We start from the raw sequence: 22522 nt of genomic DNA, 5'->3' as shown, positions 1-22522 counted from the left end.
AATAGAGCCTTATAATTAACGGGGGCAGAAAAGGTGGCATTAATTACAGGGGCAGAGAAAGGTGGCACTATAAACACGGGAAGCAAAAGTTGGCTTTTTGTTAATAATGGAAACAGATAATTGCAACACTATTACCTACAGGGCAGAAATGGTGGCATTGCCTAAGAATTCCAGTTCATCAATCACCTTGTTACCAATAGCTATGACTAACTGTGGTGTTCGCACCGGAAGCATGTCCGAAACTAACATTTATTTATGTATTGTGGTCAGTGCCCCAATGTTCTTTATTTTTAATATTTTCGTAATAAAATGTACTTTTTAAATGTACCCTAGCGTACCCGTCGCGCGTTGCTGCGAAGACAGACATACATACATTCGTTGCTGCGAAGACAGACAGACATAGCTATCCAATCCAGTTATTTACACTTTGCTTGTCTGTCTGCGTGCCATGGATTATTCTAGGGGTTTTCCCCAGCTCGCAACATTGTATCCAATAAGCGAGTTCTCCACTAAACATTGTTCTCCATGAAAGAACTGAGCGTACCTTTTTTAAAAATGACGGCAGCAGCGACCAATGAGATTTTGTAGGCCGCTGCTTCCCCCTTGCAGGCTGAATAAAATAGCCGTTGTGTGGAACATCCAATTTATCCGGCTGCTGTGGCTTCTTAGGAAGATACTTTGGGTGGAACATACAATTTATCCAGCTGCTGTGGCTTCTTAGGAAGATATCCTAGTACTCGTTTACCCACTTCCAACTCCAATGGTAATTGGCTGGCGTGCTCTAGTGGTTCCAAGCTGTACGTGTCATAATAGAGCCTTAATGACATCACAATGCAGCTTTATAGAACATGTTGGGGCATGTTCAAGGGCGTCCGATGTTGATGTCATAATTCTTTGGCGCATAGAATTGAATAATCGAGTTGGGACCCATTAGCATTTCCTATTTATGACATATTCAATGCCCGTGCCAAATTTCAAGTTTCTATGTGAGAAAATTAGATTCCGTACGTAAAATTTGGACGCTAATTTTTTGGCGCAGCACAGCTTTCATTTTACCTCAGCATTCTCAATATCCAGCAATTGTCTTGCGAAACGTTCGGCGGATGCATCATCTTGTAGTTGAACACGCATCCCGTTGCTCGTGATGCCTTTTGCTTTTGTGCTTGAGATGGAAATCAAACGATCTTTGTCTGCGGGGCATAACTGTCGACGATGCTCGTACGCGCGCCACCTATCGTAGGATAGTTGTACTATGGCTATAATCTTCCCAGGAGTGTACTCAGTGGTCGTCTGTGTAATATATTAGTATATGAGCAGGAGGTCTCACAATGCAGCTTTATAGAATATGTTGGGGCATGTTCAAGGGCGTCCGATGTTGATGACATCAGTGATGACATCACAATAGCAGGTGGCTTACTTATTCGATCTACGTGGGGGGGGGTCGTAACTTTCGACGACGCGCGCGCGCCATTTATCGTAGGATAGTTGTACTATGCCTATAATCTTCCCAGGAGTGTACTCAACAACTTCCCAAAGTTTCATGGCGATCGAATGAATGGTGTAGTAGCGCATAAAGGACAAACACACACGCAGACACGCAGACACGCACGCACGCAGACAGACATACATTCAATTTTATATATATAGAGTTCTATCATTGGCTGAGCTGGATTTTCCTCTTGGTGCTACTGGCATTATTACTTACAGAAGATGAAAAGGCGGCATTATTAATAACAGGGGCCGAAAAAGGCAGCATTATTACCAACAGTGGCAGTAAAGGTGGCATTATTAATTATGGGGGCAGAATTGGTGACATAACTTATGGGTGCAGAAATGGCAGCCTTATGTATTATGGGGTCAGAAAGAATGGAAATGTTTATCATGGGAGCCGAAGAGAGGCATCACTAATAGGTTGTAAGCCTGCGTGGTGCACTACAAGTAGTATGTGGCCTGACACCTTGTATTAACTTTTTTGTGCAGCCACCCAATGTAGGGAGGGTTTGTGAATGGCTGCTCATCAGTGTGCCTTGCTCCTCCATTTAACAGTCTGGCTGTCTGCATGTTGGGTGTTACGTGGTATACATACCTGCCCTCTTGTATCAGTATATTAGTAAGACTGCCTGTCCACATGCGTTGCGAAATCCCGCCGCGGGAGCCATCGCCCGGGAGCAGGAACCTGCAGGCGGATCTACGCGGTCAGCCTGTCTGACAGATAGGCTGACCCCGGAGAATCACGGCAATTTGCAGCATGCTGCAATTTGCCGCCCGCGAGCGGAGAATTGCTATGATTCTCCGCTTGTGGACAGGGGGGCTGCGCTTTCCATAGCAATGCTATGGAAAGCGTGCATTGCGTTCCCCGCGGCTGGATTATCGCCGCGGGAAACGCAATGCAAACCCGCAGGCAGCCTTAGTATATCGCCGCTTTTTTTTTTTTTGTCTGTTTATATGTCCATTTCTGTGGTTTTATTTATAAGTGGGGTAGAAAACATGGCATTATTACTTATGAAGGAAGAAGAGTTAGTATTATTACTGATGGGGACAGAATAGGGAGCACCCTGATTGTGTGGAGGGCACTAAAATTGACCATACTCTTTACATTGTGCCAGACACTCATATGGGTCACTCACCACATAATGCTTACACAGAAGTGGCAATTAAGAGTAGTTTGTAGTGCAGCAGTGTGCTAGAACACAATATGTTGGCCCACATTTATTATTCAGTGTACACCAAATTGCGATGAAATTGCCCAGATTAAAAAGTTGCATTTACAATTGTAGCAAATTTGTCAAATTTGCCTTCTCACTCCAAAAAATAAAACTGGCAAGAAAAGTCAACATGGTCAAGCTGTAAATATACTTTCAGACCCACTTAAGGCTGTTCTCACAACGTCTGCTTATTACCGTGATTAGCGTGGCGCCCCGAGCACTGCGCTAATCATGGTATAACTCTCCTATTGATTTCAATGGGGCCTCGCAGACCTGTGCTTGATTTTCGAGCCCTGTCTGTTGTATTTTCATGCGGTTTAGCCCCTTTTAATGCACCTGAACACCCATCACAATGATGGGGTGTGTTAAAAAGTGCTGTGACATGTTCAAAAACGCTGCTCAAAATCATAGTAAAAATGTCTCGATTTCAAGTGGCGTTTTCTGAAGGCATGTGTGAGAGTGGCCTTAAGGTAAAAATTACAATACAAAGGATAGAAATTAGCAACACCTGTATGATATGGTAAGACAATACTTTGAAGGACAATGAGATTTTCAGAATCTGGATTGGACAATGCAGGGACCGTCTTCCAACCTGCACAGCATACATACCTAGTGTCACATACTGACATGCTTACATATGTATTTGAGCATTTACAGAAGAATGTCTTCTACTAATGGAATTGTTCTTTCCTTCAGATTTCTTGCCTTAGTGAACACAGAACACTTAGTCTATTTTCACACAGGGAGTACAAGTGATTTGAGAACTACATGAGCTACCTAAATGCCATCTATTTTCCTTCACCTGCCAATAGCCAAGGGGAGAAAAAATTGGCCGACCTTTAATTAAGATACAAAAGCTTTCCAACTAGGAAAAATCATTTCACTAGTCAAAAGAGCAATTAAAAGCAGCCTGTTGGGTTAGGCCATTCATTCTGTTTAATAATTGCCATTGTAAATAAGAAGCGAAGATAAAATGGCCGGCGGATTCAGGCCACCACAAGCAAAACAAATTAAAATGCTAATTATCCTGTCTATATTTTGGTAAGGAGAAAGTGAAGAGAATAAATTACAACTTGGCATCTTGAAGGGGTTTTCCATTACTTAAAATTGCTTCACAGCCACTCTGTTCTTCCTAGTTGCTGTTGACCAGGACATGTGACTGCTGCAGCCAATCACTGGCCTCAGCAGTGACCTTCTATAGCTAGTGATTGGCTGCAGCAGTCACATGTCCTGGTCAGCAGCAACCGGGAAGGACAGAGTGGTTGTGAAGCAATTTTAAGTAATGTACATATTCTTTTAACCTCTTAACAGCTTGAATAGTCAGGGGACACTAAATTCTGCAGTAAATTGACCAATCCATTGTATAATGGTGTTAGTATTATTTAAGATTAATTGGATCATTTCCAAGGGTGTACATACATTGAAACCTCTCCAGAAGACTAATTCTTTGAGAAAACCATCCCTGGTCTAGATTAGTGCCAGATTTTTTTTCGTTCCATCATATGTATACTTACTATCTTCTTTAATAATAATAATCTTTATTTGTATAGCGCCAACATATTCCGCAGTGCTTAAGAAGATCACCTAACTGAGCAGAAGTCAAGTGCAGGTATATGAGAGAAAGATCCACTTACCTGGGTTTACCATCAGGTGCCGGTCTGGCAAACCCAGGTAATGAGGGCTAAACAAGGCACATAAGTATACTTATGTATAAATTACAATATGATTATGACAATACCAAAAAAATGTTTAGTTTTTTCTTACTACTTGTGTATTATAGAACACTTAAAGGCAACCTATCAGGTCCCCACAGAACCATAAACTAACCTATGTTGCTGTTATGAGACATGAAATGAAATCCGATGATGAATTTTTTTATATTCACCCTCTTCTTTCCCTGGTTTCTAAATTCCATGCGATGCATGAAAGTCTGACCCTTTTCAGATTGCCATGTGCTGAGAGGGGCGGGGGAGAGCGAGGAGTGAAATCTCTTCCAGCCGCCCCGGCCCCCTGCTGGCCACTCTGTCAGAGAGCCAGTGATACTCTCTCCCGTGTAACAGCACGAGAACGAGTATGTGTGGGGACGAGTGTCGGGCATCGTTTGCCCGACATTTGTCTGCCCGACATTTGTCCAGTGTAAATGGGCCTTAATATGTAGTAATTGAGTCTATAGGTCAGGTATTACAATAACAACCTTTTATATATAACTAATTCTAGGCAAATGGTCTGCAATTTTATTAGTCCTGAATTATTTAGTTTTTTTTTTTTTTTTTTAATGATCAGTTAAAGCTAAGTCTTATATTACACTAAGAAAGTGTGTATGTGACAATGTGAATAAAACACCTCACTATTAGCTGCAGTAGCCCCTCTGTGGGCATCTCTGCTTCGATCTCACTTGGTTCCTCCTCAACCTTCTCCTCTCTTTAGAGATCTACTAGTAATTATTGGTAAAACATAGTATCAGTGCTTCTGGTGACGCAATGTGCCACACAGCTGTGCTACATGCACGTCAAACACACAGCTCTGCTACATGCACATCACACACACAGTTCTGCTTCATGCACGTGACATGCACAGTTCTGCTATGCTGCTTTCACATATTAGCTGCATGTGATTTATGAACTTCAGCAGCTCACTGAGGAGACATGTTCGCTCATAGCTTTCACATTAGCTGAGGTGAAATCATGGCTTGTGGCTGTGTCATGTAAGCTGCATTAGCTTCATGGCGGCGTTGTACACTCTGTGGTGACATGTTTGTTTCAACAGTGGACAACGGTTGAGGATTAGATGAAGACTAGCCTGATATGTTCTCTGTAAGACATCACATTCATTAGCATGTGCTACAGTATAGATGATTAGTCACCACAGCTTGGAAAGTTCCAGTAGGACCCAAGAGAATGCTACAAGTGACCTGTGGTAGCAGAATATCTAATGCAGGATTTCTGAAGCACTGCACCAGCAGGGAGCAATACTTCATCATAATTAGTAAACTGTGGACTTGATTAGAAAGCGGCTTGTAGAAAATCACTGCCTGATATTTTAACAGCTGCTTCAACAATATTTTGACATCTAAATTTCTCAAGCAGCAATACTTGAGCTGAAAACCAGAGATGGAGCCTTTAAGAATGTGATCTCAAGTGCATAATTGTGCTTGGAGCTGGGAACCTCTACTCATGGGTTCAGGCTCAACAGCGCTTAATTAGAAATTTGTTAGAAATTCAGTAGGTCTTTGGAGCTGTTTGGACAAGTCTGTTGGACAGTTTTGTACAAAGTAGAGGCTCCATAGCAAAGATCAAACCTGTCCCCCATTATGATGTCAGATTTTGCCACCCAGGAGAGAAAGGACTGGTGTTTGTTTCAACATACATTAGGTTGTGTCCCACTGGGATAATTTTTTGAAGGGTTGACCCATGAAATGCAGTTATTCCCAACCCAATCTTCCAATCGGTGGAGGTCTGACTGCCGAGAACCTCTCTAATCTTGATAACAAGGGTCAAGAGGGCCCGTGGAATGGAGCAGTGGTCGCACATACTTGAACTTGGCTATTTCCGACAGTTCAAATTGAAATGAAAAGATCAGCGATGCACATGCATGACAACTGCTTCATTGACTCACTGCTCCATCATTCGGGCCACCCATTCTCGTGATCGGTGGGGCTGACACAGGCAGTAGAGGACCCTTGTGTATGTACAGTAGGCCCATTGATTGCTATTAAACAGCTTATTTAAAAAGATTGTGGATAATTTGGATTTCACAAGGTTGTACTGGTTCTATGCTGTATCTCATGGGGCGAGACAGTGGCAGCAAGGAGAGAAGAGATAAAGACGCTTTAACAGTTCTTTACTGAAGAAACATGCAGAAAAATAATAAAAGGTGGTTCAGTATGGAGGATATAGTGTATGGTACTCGGCATTCAATATTGGATGGGCTTTACTCAGTCTCTAGCAATCTTGCTCCCAAGGTATTGCTCATCTGGTGGAATTCGGAGCTCGCTCCGGGAATGGCTCAGAACTCAACAGGGGTCTCTCCACTATGCCAACTACATCTGCTCATTCGGGCCTTTCAGCAACGTCTTCCTTAGACAACTCCAGCATTCTATGACTACATTTACAGACACCCTAATAGCTCTCAATAAAATACCTCATTAGTGTAGTAGGCAATTAGAAATTGTTATTTATCTTTTAAGCTGGCAGTGGGATGCAGCGCACCTATGGGATGCCCATCCTTGGTGAAATCTCTATCTGATATACATGGTAAATAAAAGAATAAAACCCTATGAACACCTTCTATTGGTTTCTTTGAACACAGAGAATGGGTTGACATTTTTTATACAGAGAAATTACATTTTACAGTATATACTGAGGCATTATAATCTGATTGTCAGAACTTGACGACTCCTTCCTTGTACAGTTGTTTTACACCTATTTAAATAAAGTGAAGTAATCTGATTAGCTACTAAGGTAAATGCAATGCATTCGGAAAGTCTTCTGACCATTTCAATTTTTTGCATTTTGTTATGTTGTGGTCTTGTGCAAATTAAAAAAAAACTAGTAATTATTAGAAAATTATAGTACCAGCGTTTCTGGTGGCACAATGCGCCACACAGCTGTGCTACATGGAACATCCATTATGATCCACACACAGCTCCACTACATCCATCCTGACCCCACACATGACACACACAGCTCTACTACATCCATCCTGACCCCATACATTACACACACAGTTCTGCTACATGGTACATCCATTATGATCCCCACATATCACACACACAGCTCTACTACATGCATCCTGAACCTACACATCACACACAGCACATGACACACATAGCTTTGCTGTATCCTGAATCACACACACATGACTCTGCTACATGTTACATCCATTATGATCCCCACACATCACACACACAGCTCTACTACATCCATCTTGATCCCCACACAAGATAAACACAGCTTGGCTCCTCCCACAGCAGTGAGATCACCACAGGTCCTTTAGCTCACTGGATCTCTGTGGTGGCAGTAGGTCGGTGTCTTCTGTCAGGACTGCTGAGTTGTGTCTGAGGTAATAATAGCTTAGTTGTAATCTCCTTTTGTTATTTTTGTCCTCCCCTTTTCAAGAGCCCTAACTTTGTTGTTCTTCTGTAGGTCAGGCTCTGTGTTTTATATATGTTGTAGGACCTTCGATGATGTCACCAGAGGGCAGAGCAATGACATCACTAGGGGCAGAGCATGAGAAGCACTCACATACATACTCACTGTTAAATGGTCGTTATCAGTTTGATAGAATTTTCCCACATCATTCTGCAGTCAATACCCCGTAATCACAAAGTGAAAAGAGAGGGTTAGAAATCTCCATCATTTCTTTAAAAATGAAAAACTAACATTTTCCATTGGGCGTATTCACATACTGTACTCAGTACTTAGTTGAAGCAGCCTTGGCAGCAATTACAGCCTCCAGTCTTCTTGGGTATGATGCCACAAGGTTTACACACCTGGATTTGGGGATTTTCTGACATTCTTCTCTGTAGATCCTCTGTCAGTTTGGATTGGGGCCGTCTGTGGACAGCAATTTTTAGGACTCTTCATAGATCTGAAAATGGATTTAAGTCTGTGCTTTGGCTGGGCCCCTCAAGGACATCCACAGTCCCTAAGCCACTCCTGTGTTGCCTTGGCTGTGTGGTTAGGATCATTGTATGTTGGAAGGTGAACCATCTGCCCAATCTGAAGTCCATTGCACTCTGGATCAGGTTTTCATTAAGAATATCTCTGTACTTTGCTCCATTCAGCTTTCCATCAACCCTGACCGGTCTCCTTGTCCTAGCTGCTGAAAAAAATCCCCAGAGCATGATGCTGCCACCACCATGCTTCACTGTAGGGATGGTATTGGGAAGGTGATGAGCAATGCCTGGTTTCCTCCAGACATAACGCTTGAACTTTTTTGGCCTGAATTCTAATCCTGGTTTTATCTGATCAGAGAATCTGAGAGTCCTTTAGGTGCTTTTATGGCAAACTCAAGGTGGGCTTTCATGTGTCTGAGGAGAGGCTTCTTTCTGGCCACTTGGTGGAGTGCTGCAGTGATGGTTGACCTTCTGTAAGTTTCTCCCATCTGTATAAAGGATTTTTACAACTCAGCCAGAGTAACCATTGGGTTCTTAGTCACTTCTCTTACCAAGGCCCTTCTTCCCCAATTACTTAATTTGGTGGGTCGGCCAGCTCTAGAAAGATGCCATTGTGCTCTTGGGAACTTTCAGTGCAGTGGAAACTTTAATGTAGCCTCCTCAAAATCTGTGCCTCCACACAATCCTGTCTGAGCTCTACAGAAGGAAATAAAATATTCAAAACATCTTGATTTATTCAATATTGAATATGAGCGCCATACACAGAAATGCACGCACTTACACGCCTTGGCATGCTAACAATGAGGTTATTAATGGTTGTCTGAGGAATGTTCTGACGCGCTGAATGCATTTGGGCATGCAAATCATCAGGATGCACTGCTGGTAGCTCCCTTTACAATTGCTGACTAATGATGTTCCAGACAAGTCCGGAAATGCTGCATGCTTAGGCAACACAGGCTGCTCACAGTAGCGCAAGCAAAATGCAGCCTGGCATTGTCATATTGAAAAACGGTTCCTGGGACACATGGTCTCAGGACCAATTTATGGCTATGAGACAAAAGCACATCTGATTTATTGCTGATGAGGATTCATCTCCATTCATTGTCTTCTTGCTTTGCACCATGATAGCCTATGAGAGCAATGATATGAGGTCAATGGTACACTTCTTGCTGGGCATCTGGCTCATAGCTGAATGTCGTGCAAGTGCCTTCTGATGGTTTGTATGGACACTGTTCGATGCCCTAGGCTTAGGATGTGACATCCAATTTCAGTTGCAGTACAGAATGGATCAATACGTGCCATTCTTCTAATCTGACTATCCGTCCGTGCAGACGATCACCTCTGTGCACCTCTTACTGTCATACCAGTTTGTCGTTGTTCTCCCTACCACTGGGACATGCAGCATTAAACGGTACTGATACCTCGGCCTATGCACGTAGTAATAAACCAAGGTCTCTCAGTTCAAGGATTCTGACCCTCTCAGTTTACAAGTGGCAACAACTGAATAGGAGGCATCACATAATCATACCACAAGACATTATTTGATTTTTGAGGTTTCATGTGGCTAAAAAATTTGCTTTTGATCTGACCTTTATGCCATTGAAGCCCCTCCCATGTGCCACAGAATGGAGCTAGGTGCTTGAAAATTTGAATATTTGCATTTTTTAGCGACACCTCCCACTTCCTCAATTAGCGTAACCTTATAGCTTGTCCTTCTTGGTGTTGCAATTTCAATGTTGAGGAGTACATATGCAGAAATCCCGGGAAGTCAAAAAGTTTCTCTTCACTGTTCACTTCATTACATATTCATCATTATTAGTAGTATTATATCATTAATTCATAAATGATACAAAATTCTTCTGAAGTTTGAGCTCTGTAACTGCAATATTTCGAAAGTTCACATCATAAATCTTCCATTTCCAGATTTATTTTTCTAGGTAGCAAACTGTGATGTTTTGTAAATATTTTGTCATACGTTGGACTGCCGCTGTCAAGTCAGAAAGCAGTGTACGGTGATAGCAAGGGCTGCCTGCCACAACAAATTGACAAGCAATGTTCCTTCCAATGCTTAGCAATTATAGAGTCTTCTGTTCTTCCACTTTCAGAGGCTACAGAGGAAGCACTGCAGATGTAAAGCAGCCTTAAAGGCAGAAAGTCATGGATCTGATTTTAGTTGTATTAACTAAAGAAAAACTCAGAGTCTGCATGCAAAGAGCTGCACTAATGGTTCCCATGGTTCACAATTACTGCAGTACGTGAGTAATAATACAGAGGAGATATGAGGGAGGCTCTCTCTAAGGTCTCGTGCACACTGTGGCGTCGTATACATGGAGACAAGACAGCAGCACAAAGTTTCTGCAGCTCCATGCTGCCATATGGTTCCCTATTAGGGGGAGATTCTCCTCTAAAGGCAATGCTGTCATTAACTTAGGCTCTACTTGGTTTAAAAAATTAAAAATGGGGACTTGAAATGTCGTTACACGGAATGAAACAAAGATTGCAGTCAGCACTGTGTAATACTTCATCTTTCCTGCAGCATTATTAAAGAGAAGCTGTCACTAGGTTCATTCTTCTCGGACCATGAGCAGTATGAGCCTGGCACAGGCAGGTATAGTGTGGCCATGTTTGTTCTATTTTGAAATCCTGTAGTGTTTCAGAGAAAAAACTTTGCAAATCACCTAGGTGGTGCCTTGCCAGCCTCTCTCCACCTGAGTAGCCTATATTGACAGGTCTCTCCATATACACAAATAGGAAGAGACCTGCCAGCCTAGGTGATCCGGACGGGGAGAGGCTGAAGAGACACCACCTGTCTGTCCTATAGTTCAAAGTCAGGAGGGTCTGGCTGTGCCAGAGCCTCCTGACCACTTCAATCCTGATCTAGAAGAGGAAGCTGTAGAAGAGAAAAATGACCTCAGAGGCTCTGTATCTACAGAGCAGGCAGCAGCTATGGTATGAAGGACCTTCATGACATCACCATGTGACCATTTGTCGGGAAGATTCAGACTAGGGTAGCAGGAGGCAGCAGCGTAAGAGGACTTTAAACCTTTAGTGTCCCAAGTATTTATAGTTATTTATTAAAGTGACCCTCTGGCTTCAGGTCAAAATTCTGTCCTTGAACAAAAAGGCAGAGAGCATACTACCTGCTGTTTTTCTTCTCTGCCAATGTTCCTCTTGTCCGCTAGTTCGGGATCCTGTTTTCAGCTGTCTAAAATGTACACTGCAATTTTCTAACTATCTATTGCACACTGTGCACTGCTGATCATTATCATCAGTGCTGGCCAATCCGACAGCAGGCAGTCTAGCACTACAATGCATTGTGTGGATTAGTAAGAATATTGAGTTGGCCATCTTGGACAGCTGAAAATGGGACTCAGAATCAGCAGATCAGAGAGGCATCAACACAGAAGACCAACAGCGGGTAATGTAACTGCTCCCTCTGATCCCAAAATTCAGATTGCCCTTTTGGGTTCTGTTGTCCTGCTTTGTTATCGGAACTCAAAAATGGAATCCCCTTGCCGAACAAGAGCATCTTATGACGGTGCTGAATGGACCCCATTCATTATATTGGGATCTGTTCAGTTTCTATCTGACCATCAGGCATTTTCACGGATAAAATAGTGTAGTGTGCTGCTCTATTTTCTACGAGTCTTTGACGGAAATCAGCGATAGAGTCTGAAAAAAGTCCTAAATGATGATATAAGCAGAGCTTTTGTTTAATAGGATCAATCTGTTGGCTATTAACCCCTTCGCCTACCCTACAATACCTACAGAAGGAAGCACTACTCTAGACAACCAAAATCAGTAATATTGATCCCTCAACTTCCTTTGGCGACCAGGAAATTTTTAATTAGTAGGTAGAATTTTTTTTTCTTCCTCGTGTAAACCTGGGGTGTGTCCTATAGTCCGGAAAATACGGTATGTTTTTTTCTGAAACATCGCAACGTTTCAGAATAAAACATAAACTGTATGTGCCTGTCCTGAGCTCATGCTACCCGTGGTTCAGGCAGCATGAACCTGGCGACAGGTTCTCTTTAAGCTGCTTCCCACAAAGATCACAGTTCACCAGGGAACCTTGTAATGAGAAGCAGTTGTCCAAACTGCAGTCACTTTATTCCTGCTAATATGTATAATGCGTATTTATAGCAAAGGCCAAAAGGTCCAGTAGTTTAAAGAGCAGACCAACCGCTATACACCAAGCCAAAGATTATCACATGAGGCATGTTGGAGGCTCTCTTTGCACTTTTGAGTCCAGATGTCATTCTTCATCCCCATGTGATCAGCCCCGGACAAGTGATCCCTGCATGAGAAGGTCTGCAAATTGTATTTGTTGGGATCGATACTTCAATGCACATAGCTCTATAAACACGAGTCCACAGCATGTAGAATAAATGAGCAAATATTGATTTTTCCTTCAGCATGTTGGGGTGTTTGCAAACTCCTTTACTTCTGACCATGGTCATTCTGGTTTCTGCTTTGTAAAAACAGATCTTTTTCAGATCCTATTTATTATCAAAACATTTACCCTGCTGGCGGCGGCTGAACCTGCGCTCTACATAAAGCCATTCCTGGCTCTGTCTTGTTTTCATTAGCAAACCACCAACCTGTGATGTTTTGCTTTGCTATGACGCCCTCTACTGGGCCACTTGTTATTCAACAGTTTATAAAAATTTGCATTCATCTTTCCCTCTTGGAAGCATTTTAAAGAATAAGTTAGTAATTTACTAAAGTGTTGTAATGTAAAATCAGGCGGTTAAACTAGTAGTGTGCGAACTTCAAAAGTTTTTATTTTTTCGTGTTGTCAAAAGTAATAAAACTTTGAAAATCCCACGCACGGTGGAATTCCTTTAATTCTGCATGAATGGTACCTGATAAGTACTGGGTTGTTAGATGCTGTCAGTTATTGTATAAAGGACTGTAAATAGTGATGAGCAGACATGCAACAATTTATGTTACAATTTAGCTGCGTGCAACAATTTGTGTGACTTTTTGAGTAGGGTATGCCCAAAGGGCTGAATGTGATTGGTTACTCCCTGGAGAGTAAGGCTGCCTGCAGATGGGCAGGTCAGATCCGGCTGCGAGGATTCTCGCTGCGGGACCCGACCCGAGCGCCTGCAGAGAGCAGCGTGTACTCACCCGCGCCTGCGGCTCCGGCTGTTTGATGTGCCGGCTTGCCGGGCAGCCGGCAAATGCACAGACTGGAGCCGGTGGTCGGGCAGTGACGTTTCTGTGCAAGCACTGCAGAGAAATAGAACATGCTGCGGTTTGTTTGCTGCACGAGATTTCGCGTGGACAAACCGCAGCCTCCTGCCTAGGATTGCGTTTGCTAACACAATCCTATGGCAGCTTCCAAGGGCGGAAATTCCGCGGGAAATCCAGCTGCGGAATTTCCTCCCGTCTGCAGGCGGAAGAAGAGGAATTGTGTGCTGCGACACAGTTCTTGAGGAGAGCGCAGACACAAGGAGAGGACGCTGTAGACCAGGTGCTGCTGGGCGAGAGTCAGCAAACATTGGGAGAGCTGAGAGAGTGCTGCAAGAAGCAGCACCCTGATCTAGTAAGTAGACAAAAAAGTGGGGTGAAATGGAAAAACAAAAAGGGGGCAGACAGTGCTCAAGGACAATCCTTCATGTAGCAAACCGATCAATAGGTAGAAAAGAACTGGAAAGTGGATCACTTGCTTTACCAGGGAGGTATGTAGGCCCAGGAGGACCTGAACTAGAAATGCAATTATCCAAATAGGTGGTCTAGCAATACAGGAACACACAATCGGATGTAAGGATAAATATTTGGGGTAGTTATTGGAATATAAGCCAATAAAAATAGATTTTTTGTAAAACAAAATTAAGATAATAAAATGGCATAATAGGAAAATTGAAAGAAAAAAAAAATGATAAAATGCTGTGGAGCCAATAAAAACAATGGCATAAAAATGAGAAATACCACGTTTTGGAGGTTGTAGCATAATGATTAGAGATGAGCGAGCACCAAAATGCTCGGGTGCTCGTTACTCGGGACGAACTTTTCGCGATGCTCGAGGGTTCGTTTCGAGTAACGAACCCCATTGAAGTCAATGGGCGACCAGAGCATTTTTGTATTTCGCCGATGCTCGCTAAGGTTTCCATGTGTGAAAATCTGGGCAATTCAAGAAAGTGATGGGAACGACACAGCAACGGATAGGGCAGGCGAGGGGCTACATGTTGGGCTGCATCTCAAGTTCACAGGTCCCACTATTAAGCCACAATAGCGGCAAGAGTGGGGCCCCCCCCTCCCAAAAACTTTTACTTCTGAAAAGCCCTCATTAGCATGGCATACCTTTGCTAAGCACCACACTACCTCCAACAAAGCACAATCACTGCCTGCATGACACTCCACTGCCACTTCTCCTGGGTTACATGCTGCCCAACCGCCCCCCCCTACCCCTAACACCGCACACCAAAGTGTCCCTGCGCAGCCTTCAGCTGCCCTCATGCCACACCACCCTCATGTCTATTTAGAAGTGCGTCTGCCATGACGAGGAACCGCAGGCACACACTGCAGAGGGTTGGCACGGCTAGGCAGCGACCCTCTTTAAAAGGGGCGGGGCGATAGCCTACAATGCTGTACAGAAGCAATGAGAAATAGAATCCTGTGCCACCGCCATCAGGAGCTGCACACGTGGGCAAAGCAATGGGGAACCTATGTGCCACACACTATTCATTCTGTCAAGGTGTCTCTGCATGCCCCAGTCAGACCGGGCTTTTTAATTCATAGACACAGGCAGGTACAACTCCCTATTGTGAAGTCCCTGTCGACCGACAGCATGGGTGGCTCCCTGGAACCCACCGGCGATACACAAAAATATCCCATTGCATTGCCCAACACAGCTGAGGTAGTAATGTCGTGCTTAATGCAGGTGGGCTTCGGCCCACACTGCATGCCCCAGTCTGACTGTGGTTCTTTACAAGTGGAAACAGATGCATTTATAATTCCCTGTGGACCCACAGCATGGGTGGGTGCCAGGAAGCCACCGGCGGTACATAGAAATATCCCATTGCATTGCCCAACACAGCTGAGGTAGTAATGTCGTGCTTAATGCAGGTGGGCTTCGGCCCACACTGGATGCCCCAGTCAGACTGGTAATATGTACCTTAACAGTAACCGCGTTGGTGGTAATGTGGTGGTGACTGCGGACCTAGTAGCGCGGTTTTATTTTGTTGGTTTTCGGAATGTGGCCAGGATTAAGTGGGCTGTGGCGGGGGATGTTTTTGAGGCACTACGTGTCCTCTCCACGTGTCCGTGGTTATATGCACCTTAACAGTAACAGCGTTGGTGGGAAATGGCCTCGCCGCCATCATGTCTTTGTGAAGCCTCTGTTTCCACACCCCAGAGACATACCATTAGCAGCGGTATAGGCAGAGCCCATAATTAGTAACATTTCAGCCGTAGCATTAGGACAGGCCCCACTAACATATCACTAGCAGCATTATAGGGGGAGTACAGTATGCGTTCCATTTCAGTAATAGTAGCACTCAAGACAGGCCCCAGTAACAATTCCGAAGCAGCAGTATAGTGGGAGCGCAGTCTTCGTTCCATTTCAGTAGCTGCAGTATAGACAAGGCACAAGTTACATTTATGTAGCTAAAGTGTAGGCCAACCCCACACACCTTTCTGTACCATGAGTGCAGGCGAAGAACATAGAAATTGCTATGATTACACTGTAGGCGAGGGGCCACAAAAATTGCTGTATCAACAGTACTAATGTACATCCAAAAAATTGGCCATGGCCAACCAAGAGGGCAGGTGAAACCTATTAATCGCTTTGGTTAATGTGGCTTAAGTGGTAACTAGGCCTGGAGGCAGCCCAGTTTAACGAAAAATTGGTTCAAGTTAAAGTTTCAACGCTTTTAAGAGCATTGAAACGTATAAAAATTGTTTAGAAAAATTATATGAGTGAGCCTTGTGGCCCTAAGAAAAATTGCCCGTTCGGCGTGATTACGTCAGGTTTCAGGAGGAGGAGGAGGAGGAATATTATACACATATTGATGAAGCAGAAATGTCCCCGTTTTGGATGGTGAGAGAGAACGATGCTTCCATCCGCGGGTGCAGAATACGTATTGCTTAGGTATCGCTGCTGTCCGCTGGTGCAGAAGAGAAGTCTAGGGAAATCCAGGCTTTGTTCATCTTGATGAGTGTAAGCCTGTTGGCACTGTCGGTTGACAGGTGGGTACGCTTATCCGTGATGATTCCCCCAGGCACACTAAACACACTCTCTGACAAGACGCTAGCCGCAGGACAAGCAAGCACCTCCAGGGCATACAGCGCGAGTTCAGGCCACGTGTTCAGCTTCGATACCCAGTAGTTGTAGGTGGCAGAGGCGTCACGGAGGACGGTTGTGCGATCGGCTACGTACTCCCTCACCATCCTTTTACAGTGCTCCCGCAGACTCAGCCTTGACTGGGGAGCGGTGACACAGTCTTGCTGGGGAGCCATAAAGCTGGCAAAGGCCTTGGAGAATGTTCCCCTGCCTGCGCTGTACATGCTGCATGATCTCTGCGCCTCCCCTGCTACCTGGCCCTCGGAACTGCGCCTTCTGCCACTAGCGCTGTCGGATGGGAAGTTTACCATCAGTTTGTCCACCAGCGCCCTGTGGTATAGCATCATTCTCGAACCCCTTTCCTCTTCGGGAATGAGAGTGCAAAGGCTCTCCTTATACCGTGGGTCGAGCAGTGTGTACACCCAGTAATCCGTAGTGGCCAGAATGCGAGTAACGCGAGGGTCACGAGAAAGGCATCCTAACATGAAGTCAGCCATGTGTGCCAGGGTACCTGTACGCAACACATGGCTGTCTTCACTAGGAAGATCACTTTCAGGATCCTCCTCCTCCTCCTCCTCTTCCTCCTCCTCAGGCCATACACGCTGAAAGGATGACAGGCAAGCAGCATGGGTACCGTCAGCAGTGGGCCAAGATGTCTCTTCCCCCTCCTCCTCATCTTCTTCCTCCTCCTCCTCCTCCTCACCGCGCTGAGATATAGACAGGCGGGTGCCCTGACTATCCAGCGACATACTGTCTTCCCCCGGCTCTGTTTCCGAGCGCAAAGCGTCTGCCTTTATGCTTTGCAGGGAACTTCTCAAGATGCATAGCAGAGGAATGGTGACGCTAATGATTGCAGCATCGCCGCTCACCACCTGGGTAGACTCCTCAAATTTTCCAAGGACCTGGCAGATGGCTGCCAACCAGGGCCACTCTTCTGTAAATAATTGAGGAGGTTGACTCCCACTGCGCCGCGCAAGTTGGAGTTGGTATTCCACTATAGCTCTACGCTGCTCATAGAGTCTGGCCAACATGTGGAGCGTAGAGTTCCACTGTGTGGGCACGTCGCACAGCAGTCGGTGCACTGGCAGATTAAACCTATGTTGCAGTGTCCGCAGGGTGGCAGCGTGCGTGTGGGATTTGCGGAAATGTGCGCAGAGCTGGCGCACCTTTCCGAGCAGGTATGACAAGTGGGGGTAGCTTTTCAGAAAGCGCTGAACCACCAAATTAAAGACATGGGCCAGGTATGGCACGTGCGTGAGGCTGCCGAGCTGCAGAGCCGCCACCAGCTTACGGCCGTTGTCACACACGACCATGCCCGGTTGGAGGCTCAGCGGCGCAAGCCAGCCGTCGGTCTGCTCTGTCAGACCCTGCAGCAGTTCGTGGGCCGTGTGCCTCTTCTCTCCTAAGCTGAGTAGTTTCAGCACGGCCTGCTGACGCTTGCCCACCGCTGTGCTGCCACGCCGCGTGACACCGACTGCTGGCGACGTGCTGCTGCTGCTGACACATCTTGATTGCGAGACAGAGGTTGCGTAGGAGGAGGAGGAGGGTGGTTTAGTGGAGGAAGCATACACCGCCGCAGATACCACCACCGAGCTGGGGCACGCAATTCGGGGGGTGGGTAGGACGTGAGCGGTCCCAGGCTCTGACTCTGTCCCAGCCTCCACTAAATTCACCCAATGTGCCGTCAGGGAGATATAGTGGCCCTGCCCGCCTGTGCTTGTCCACGTGTCTGTTGTTAAGTGGACCTTGGCAGTAACCGCGTTGGTGAGGGCGCGTACAATGTTGCGGGAGACGTGGTCGTGCAGGCCTGGGACGGCACATCGGGAAAAGTAGTGGCGACTGGGAACCGAGTAGCGCGGGGCCGCCGCCGCCATCATGCTTTTGAAAGCCTCCGTTTCCACAAGCCTATACGGCAGCATCTCTAGGCTGATCAATTTTGCAATGTGCACGTTTAACGCTTGAGTGTGCGGGTGCGTGGCGTCGTGCTTGCGCTTGCGCTCAAACTGTGGCACTAGCGACGTCTGGACGCTACGCTGAGAGACATTGCTGGATGGGGCCGAGGACAGCGGAGGTGAGGGTGTGGGTGCAGGCCAGGAGACGGTAGTGCCTGTGTCCTCAGAGGGGGGTTGGATTTCAGTGGCAGGTTGGGGCACAGGGGGAGAGGCAGTGGTGCAAACCGGAGGCGGTGAACGGGCATCGTCCCACCTTGTGGGGTGCTTGGCCATCATATGCCTGCGCATGCTGTTGGTGGTGCCTCCCCAGCTGATCTTGGCGCGACAAAGGTTGCACACCACTGTTCGTCGGTCGTCAGGCGTCTCTGTGAAAAACTGCCACACCGTAGAGCACCTTGACCTGTGCAGGGTGGCATGGCGCGAGGGGGCGCTTTGGGAAACAGTTGGTGGATTATTCGGTCTGGCCCTGCCTCTACCCCTGGACACCGCACTGGCTCGGCCTGTGCCCACAGCCTGACTTGGGCCTCCGCGTCCTCGCCCGCGTCCACGTCCTATAGGCCTACCCCTACCCCTCAGCATGGTGTATTACCAGTGATTTGATTTCCCAGGCAGGATAGAAAGTGGCGCAAGCCTGCTGTAAAACGTAGCTGGTTGCGTCTGATTTTTTAACGTTCTCCACGCAGCACACACGTACCCAGAGCCCTGAGGACTGTCAGAGGCAGGCGAAATAGAATTTTTTCCCTTGTTTTTCAAAGGACAAGCCACACTGCGTGTATTCAATGAATACTACTAAGTTTAATAACTGTGTTGTGGCCCTGCAAATGTGTCAGAGAACTGCAGTGATGCAAAGTTATTCGCTACAGCAGATCAGGGATTTCCCATGCAGGAAAAAAATTGGCGCAAGGCTGCAGCCAAAATAGAATTTTTTCCCTTGTTTTTCAAAGGACAAGCCACACTGCGTGTATTCAATGAATACTACTAAGTTTAATAACTGTGTTGTGGCCCTGCAAATGTGTCAGAGAACTGCAGTGATGCAAAGTTATTCGCTACAGCAGATCAGGGATTTCCCATGCAGGAAAAAAATTGGCGCAAGCCTGCAGTAAAACATAGCTGGCTGCGTCTGATTTTTTTGTAACGTTCTGCACGCAGCACACACGTACCCAGAGCCCTGAGGACTGTCAGAGGCAGGCGAAATAGAATTTTTTCCCTTGTTTTTCAAAGGACAAGCCACACTGCGTGTATTCAATGAATACTACTAAGTTTAATAACTGTGTTGTGGCCCTGCAAATGTGTCAGAGAACTGCAGTGATGCAAAGTTATTCGCTCCAACAGATCAGGGATTTCCCATGCAGGAAAAAAATTGGCGCAAGCCTGCAGTAAAACGTAGCTGGCTGCGTCTGATTTTTTTTAACGTTCTGCACGCAGCACACACGTACCCAGAGCCCTGAGGACTGTCAGAGGCAGGCGAAATAGAATTTTTTCCCTTGTTTTTCAAAGGACAAGCCACACTGCGTGTATTCAATGAATACTACTAAGTTTAATAACTGTGTTGTGGCCCTGCAAATGTGTCAGAGAACTGCAGTGATGCAAAGTTATTAGGCTACAGCAGATCAGGGATTTCCCATGCAGGAAAAAAATTGGCGCAAGCCTGCAGCCAAAATAGAATTTTTTCCCTTGTTTTTCAAAGGCCAAGCCACACTGCGTGTATTCAATGAATACTACTAAGTTTAATAACTGTGTTGTGGCCCTGCAAATGTGTCAGAGAACTGCAGTGATGCAAAGTTATTCGCTCCAACAGATCAGGGATTTCCCATGCAGGAAAAAAATTGGCGCAAGCCTGCAGTAAAACGTAGCTGGCTGCGTCTGATTTTTTTGTAACGTTCTGCACGCAGCACACACGTACCCAGAGCCCTGAGGACTGTCAGAGGCAGGCGAAATAGAATTTTTTCCCTTGTTTTTCAAAGGACAAGCCACACTGCGTGTATTCAATGAATACTACTAAGTTTAATAACTGTGTTGTGGCCCTGCAAATGTGTCAGAGAACTGCAGTGATGCAAAGTTATTCGCTACAGCAGATCAGGGATTTCCCATGCAGGAAAAAAATTGGCGCAAGCCTGCAGCCAAAATAGAATTTTTTCCCTTGTTTTTCAAAGGACAAGCCACACTGCGTGTATTTAATGAATACTACTAAGTTTAATAACTGTGTTGTGGCCCTGCAAATGTGTCAGAGAACTGCAGTGATGCAAAGTTATTCGCTCCAGCAGATCAGGGATTTCCCATGCAGGAAAAAAATTGGCGCAAGCCTGCAGTAAAACGTAGCTGGCTGCGTCTGATTTTTTTTAACGTTCTGCACGCAGCACACACGTACCCAGAGCCCTGAGGACTGTCAGAGGCAGGCGAAATAGAATTTTTTCCCTTGTTTTTCAAAGGACAAGCCACACTGCGTCTATTCAATGAATAATGTATGTCTTCTGGCCCTGCCTACATAATTCTATCCCTGTAGTATTAATGCCGGGTGCAATGGTCTACACAGCCGGTTTTGAGAAAAAAATTAAAAAATGCAACACTGCTAACAGCAGCCTGGACAGTACTGCACACGGATAGATGTGGCCCTAGAAAGGGCCGTTGGGGTTCTTGAAGCCTACACTCACTGCTAACACTCTCCCTGCCTAACCACCACTTCTGTCCCTATTGCAGGGCACAATGCTCTGCAGATCCAATTTTGAAAAAAAAAAAAAAATTACAGTGCTAACACAGTACTGCACACTATTAGATGTGGCCCTGAGAAGGACCGTTGGGGTTCTTGAAGCCTACACTAACTCCTAACGCTCTCCCTACAGCAGCTCCAGCACGATACCACTGTCCCTCAGCTAACTCACAAGGCATCTGAGCCGAGCCGCGGGAGGGGCCGATTTTTATACTCGGGTGACATCTGATCGCCCCAGCCACTCACAGCAGGGGGGTGGTATAGGGCTTGAACGTCACAGGGGGAAGTTGTAATGCCTTCCCTGTCTTTCAATTGGCCAGAAAAGCGCGCTAACGTCTCAGAGAGGAAACTGAAAGTAACCGGAACACCGCGTGGTACTCGTTACTAGTAACGAGCATCCCGAACACCCTAATATTCGCACGAATATCAAGCTCGGACGAGTACGTTCGCTCATCTCTAATAATGATACCACTCTTTCACCAGTAACCATAAATGTCCACATGGCAGGTATATATAATAAAGGCACTTATGGCCCAAAATAGAGAAATGTCAGGGAGGAAGGAGCGCCAAAGCGGCCAGAAATGACTTGCACACTGGATGCGTTCCAGCAAGCAGAAACCCTGCTGGTGTGAGCCGTAGACTGGAAGTGGTGAGTGAACATGGAGATGATGCGATAACTTCTCGCAAGGTTTCATATGCCCAACCACGTAGTCCCAGCAACTGTAGTGGCCAAGTAATAAAGTATATTGCACATAACGTAGTATATAGTCATTTTAAATTAATTACACGATTTAAAAACATAATAAGGTTAAAATACATATAGTCACATAAATAGAACTGGTCACAGAGAGAAGAGTCCGCTGGGCAGCTCCCCTCCGCATGACTCAGCTTGATTGATAGGTCTCTCCCTATTTACAGATAGGGCCAGACAGACATGTCAATCTAATTTACCAGGAAAAATACATTTTCTTGTTTTTGTAACTTTTTGTTTTACCATCTATGTCCCCCATGACATCATATAAGACCTCTGGGGGGTCATTCACATTGTATTTTTTTTTATTTCACACTTTTACACAGTAGCTGTAGCATCCATAGGAGCCCCCTTGTACAGGGATAAACATCCCCTGTAGTGACAGTACTCACTAACAGAGCTGATCAGGATTTGTTAGGACCCTGCAGCTCTGCTCTAACCGGGGGCACCTGGCGGTCATGTGATCAGCGGTTCACACAGTGGAAATAATACCGTACTAT

This window comes from Eleutherodactylus coqui, chromosome 2, assembly GCF_035609145.1.
Source record: "Eleutherodactylus coqui strain aEleCoq1 chromosome 2, aEleCoq1.hap1, whole genome shotgun sequence".
In the NCBI taxonomy this organism is placed as follows: domain Eukaryota; kingdom Metazoa; phylum Chordata; class Amphibia; order Anura; family Eleutherodactylidae; genus Eleutherodactylus; species Eleutherodactylus coqui.
Note: the sequence above shows the minus strand (reverse complement) of the source record.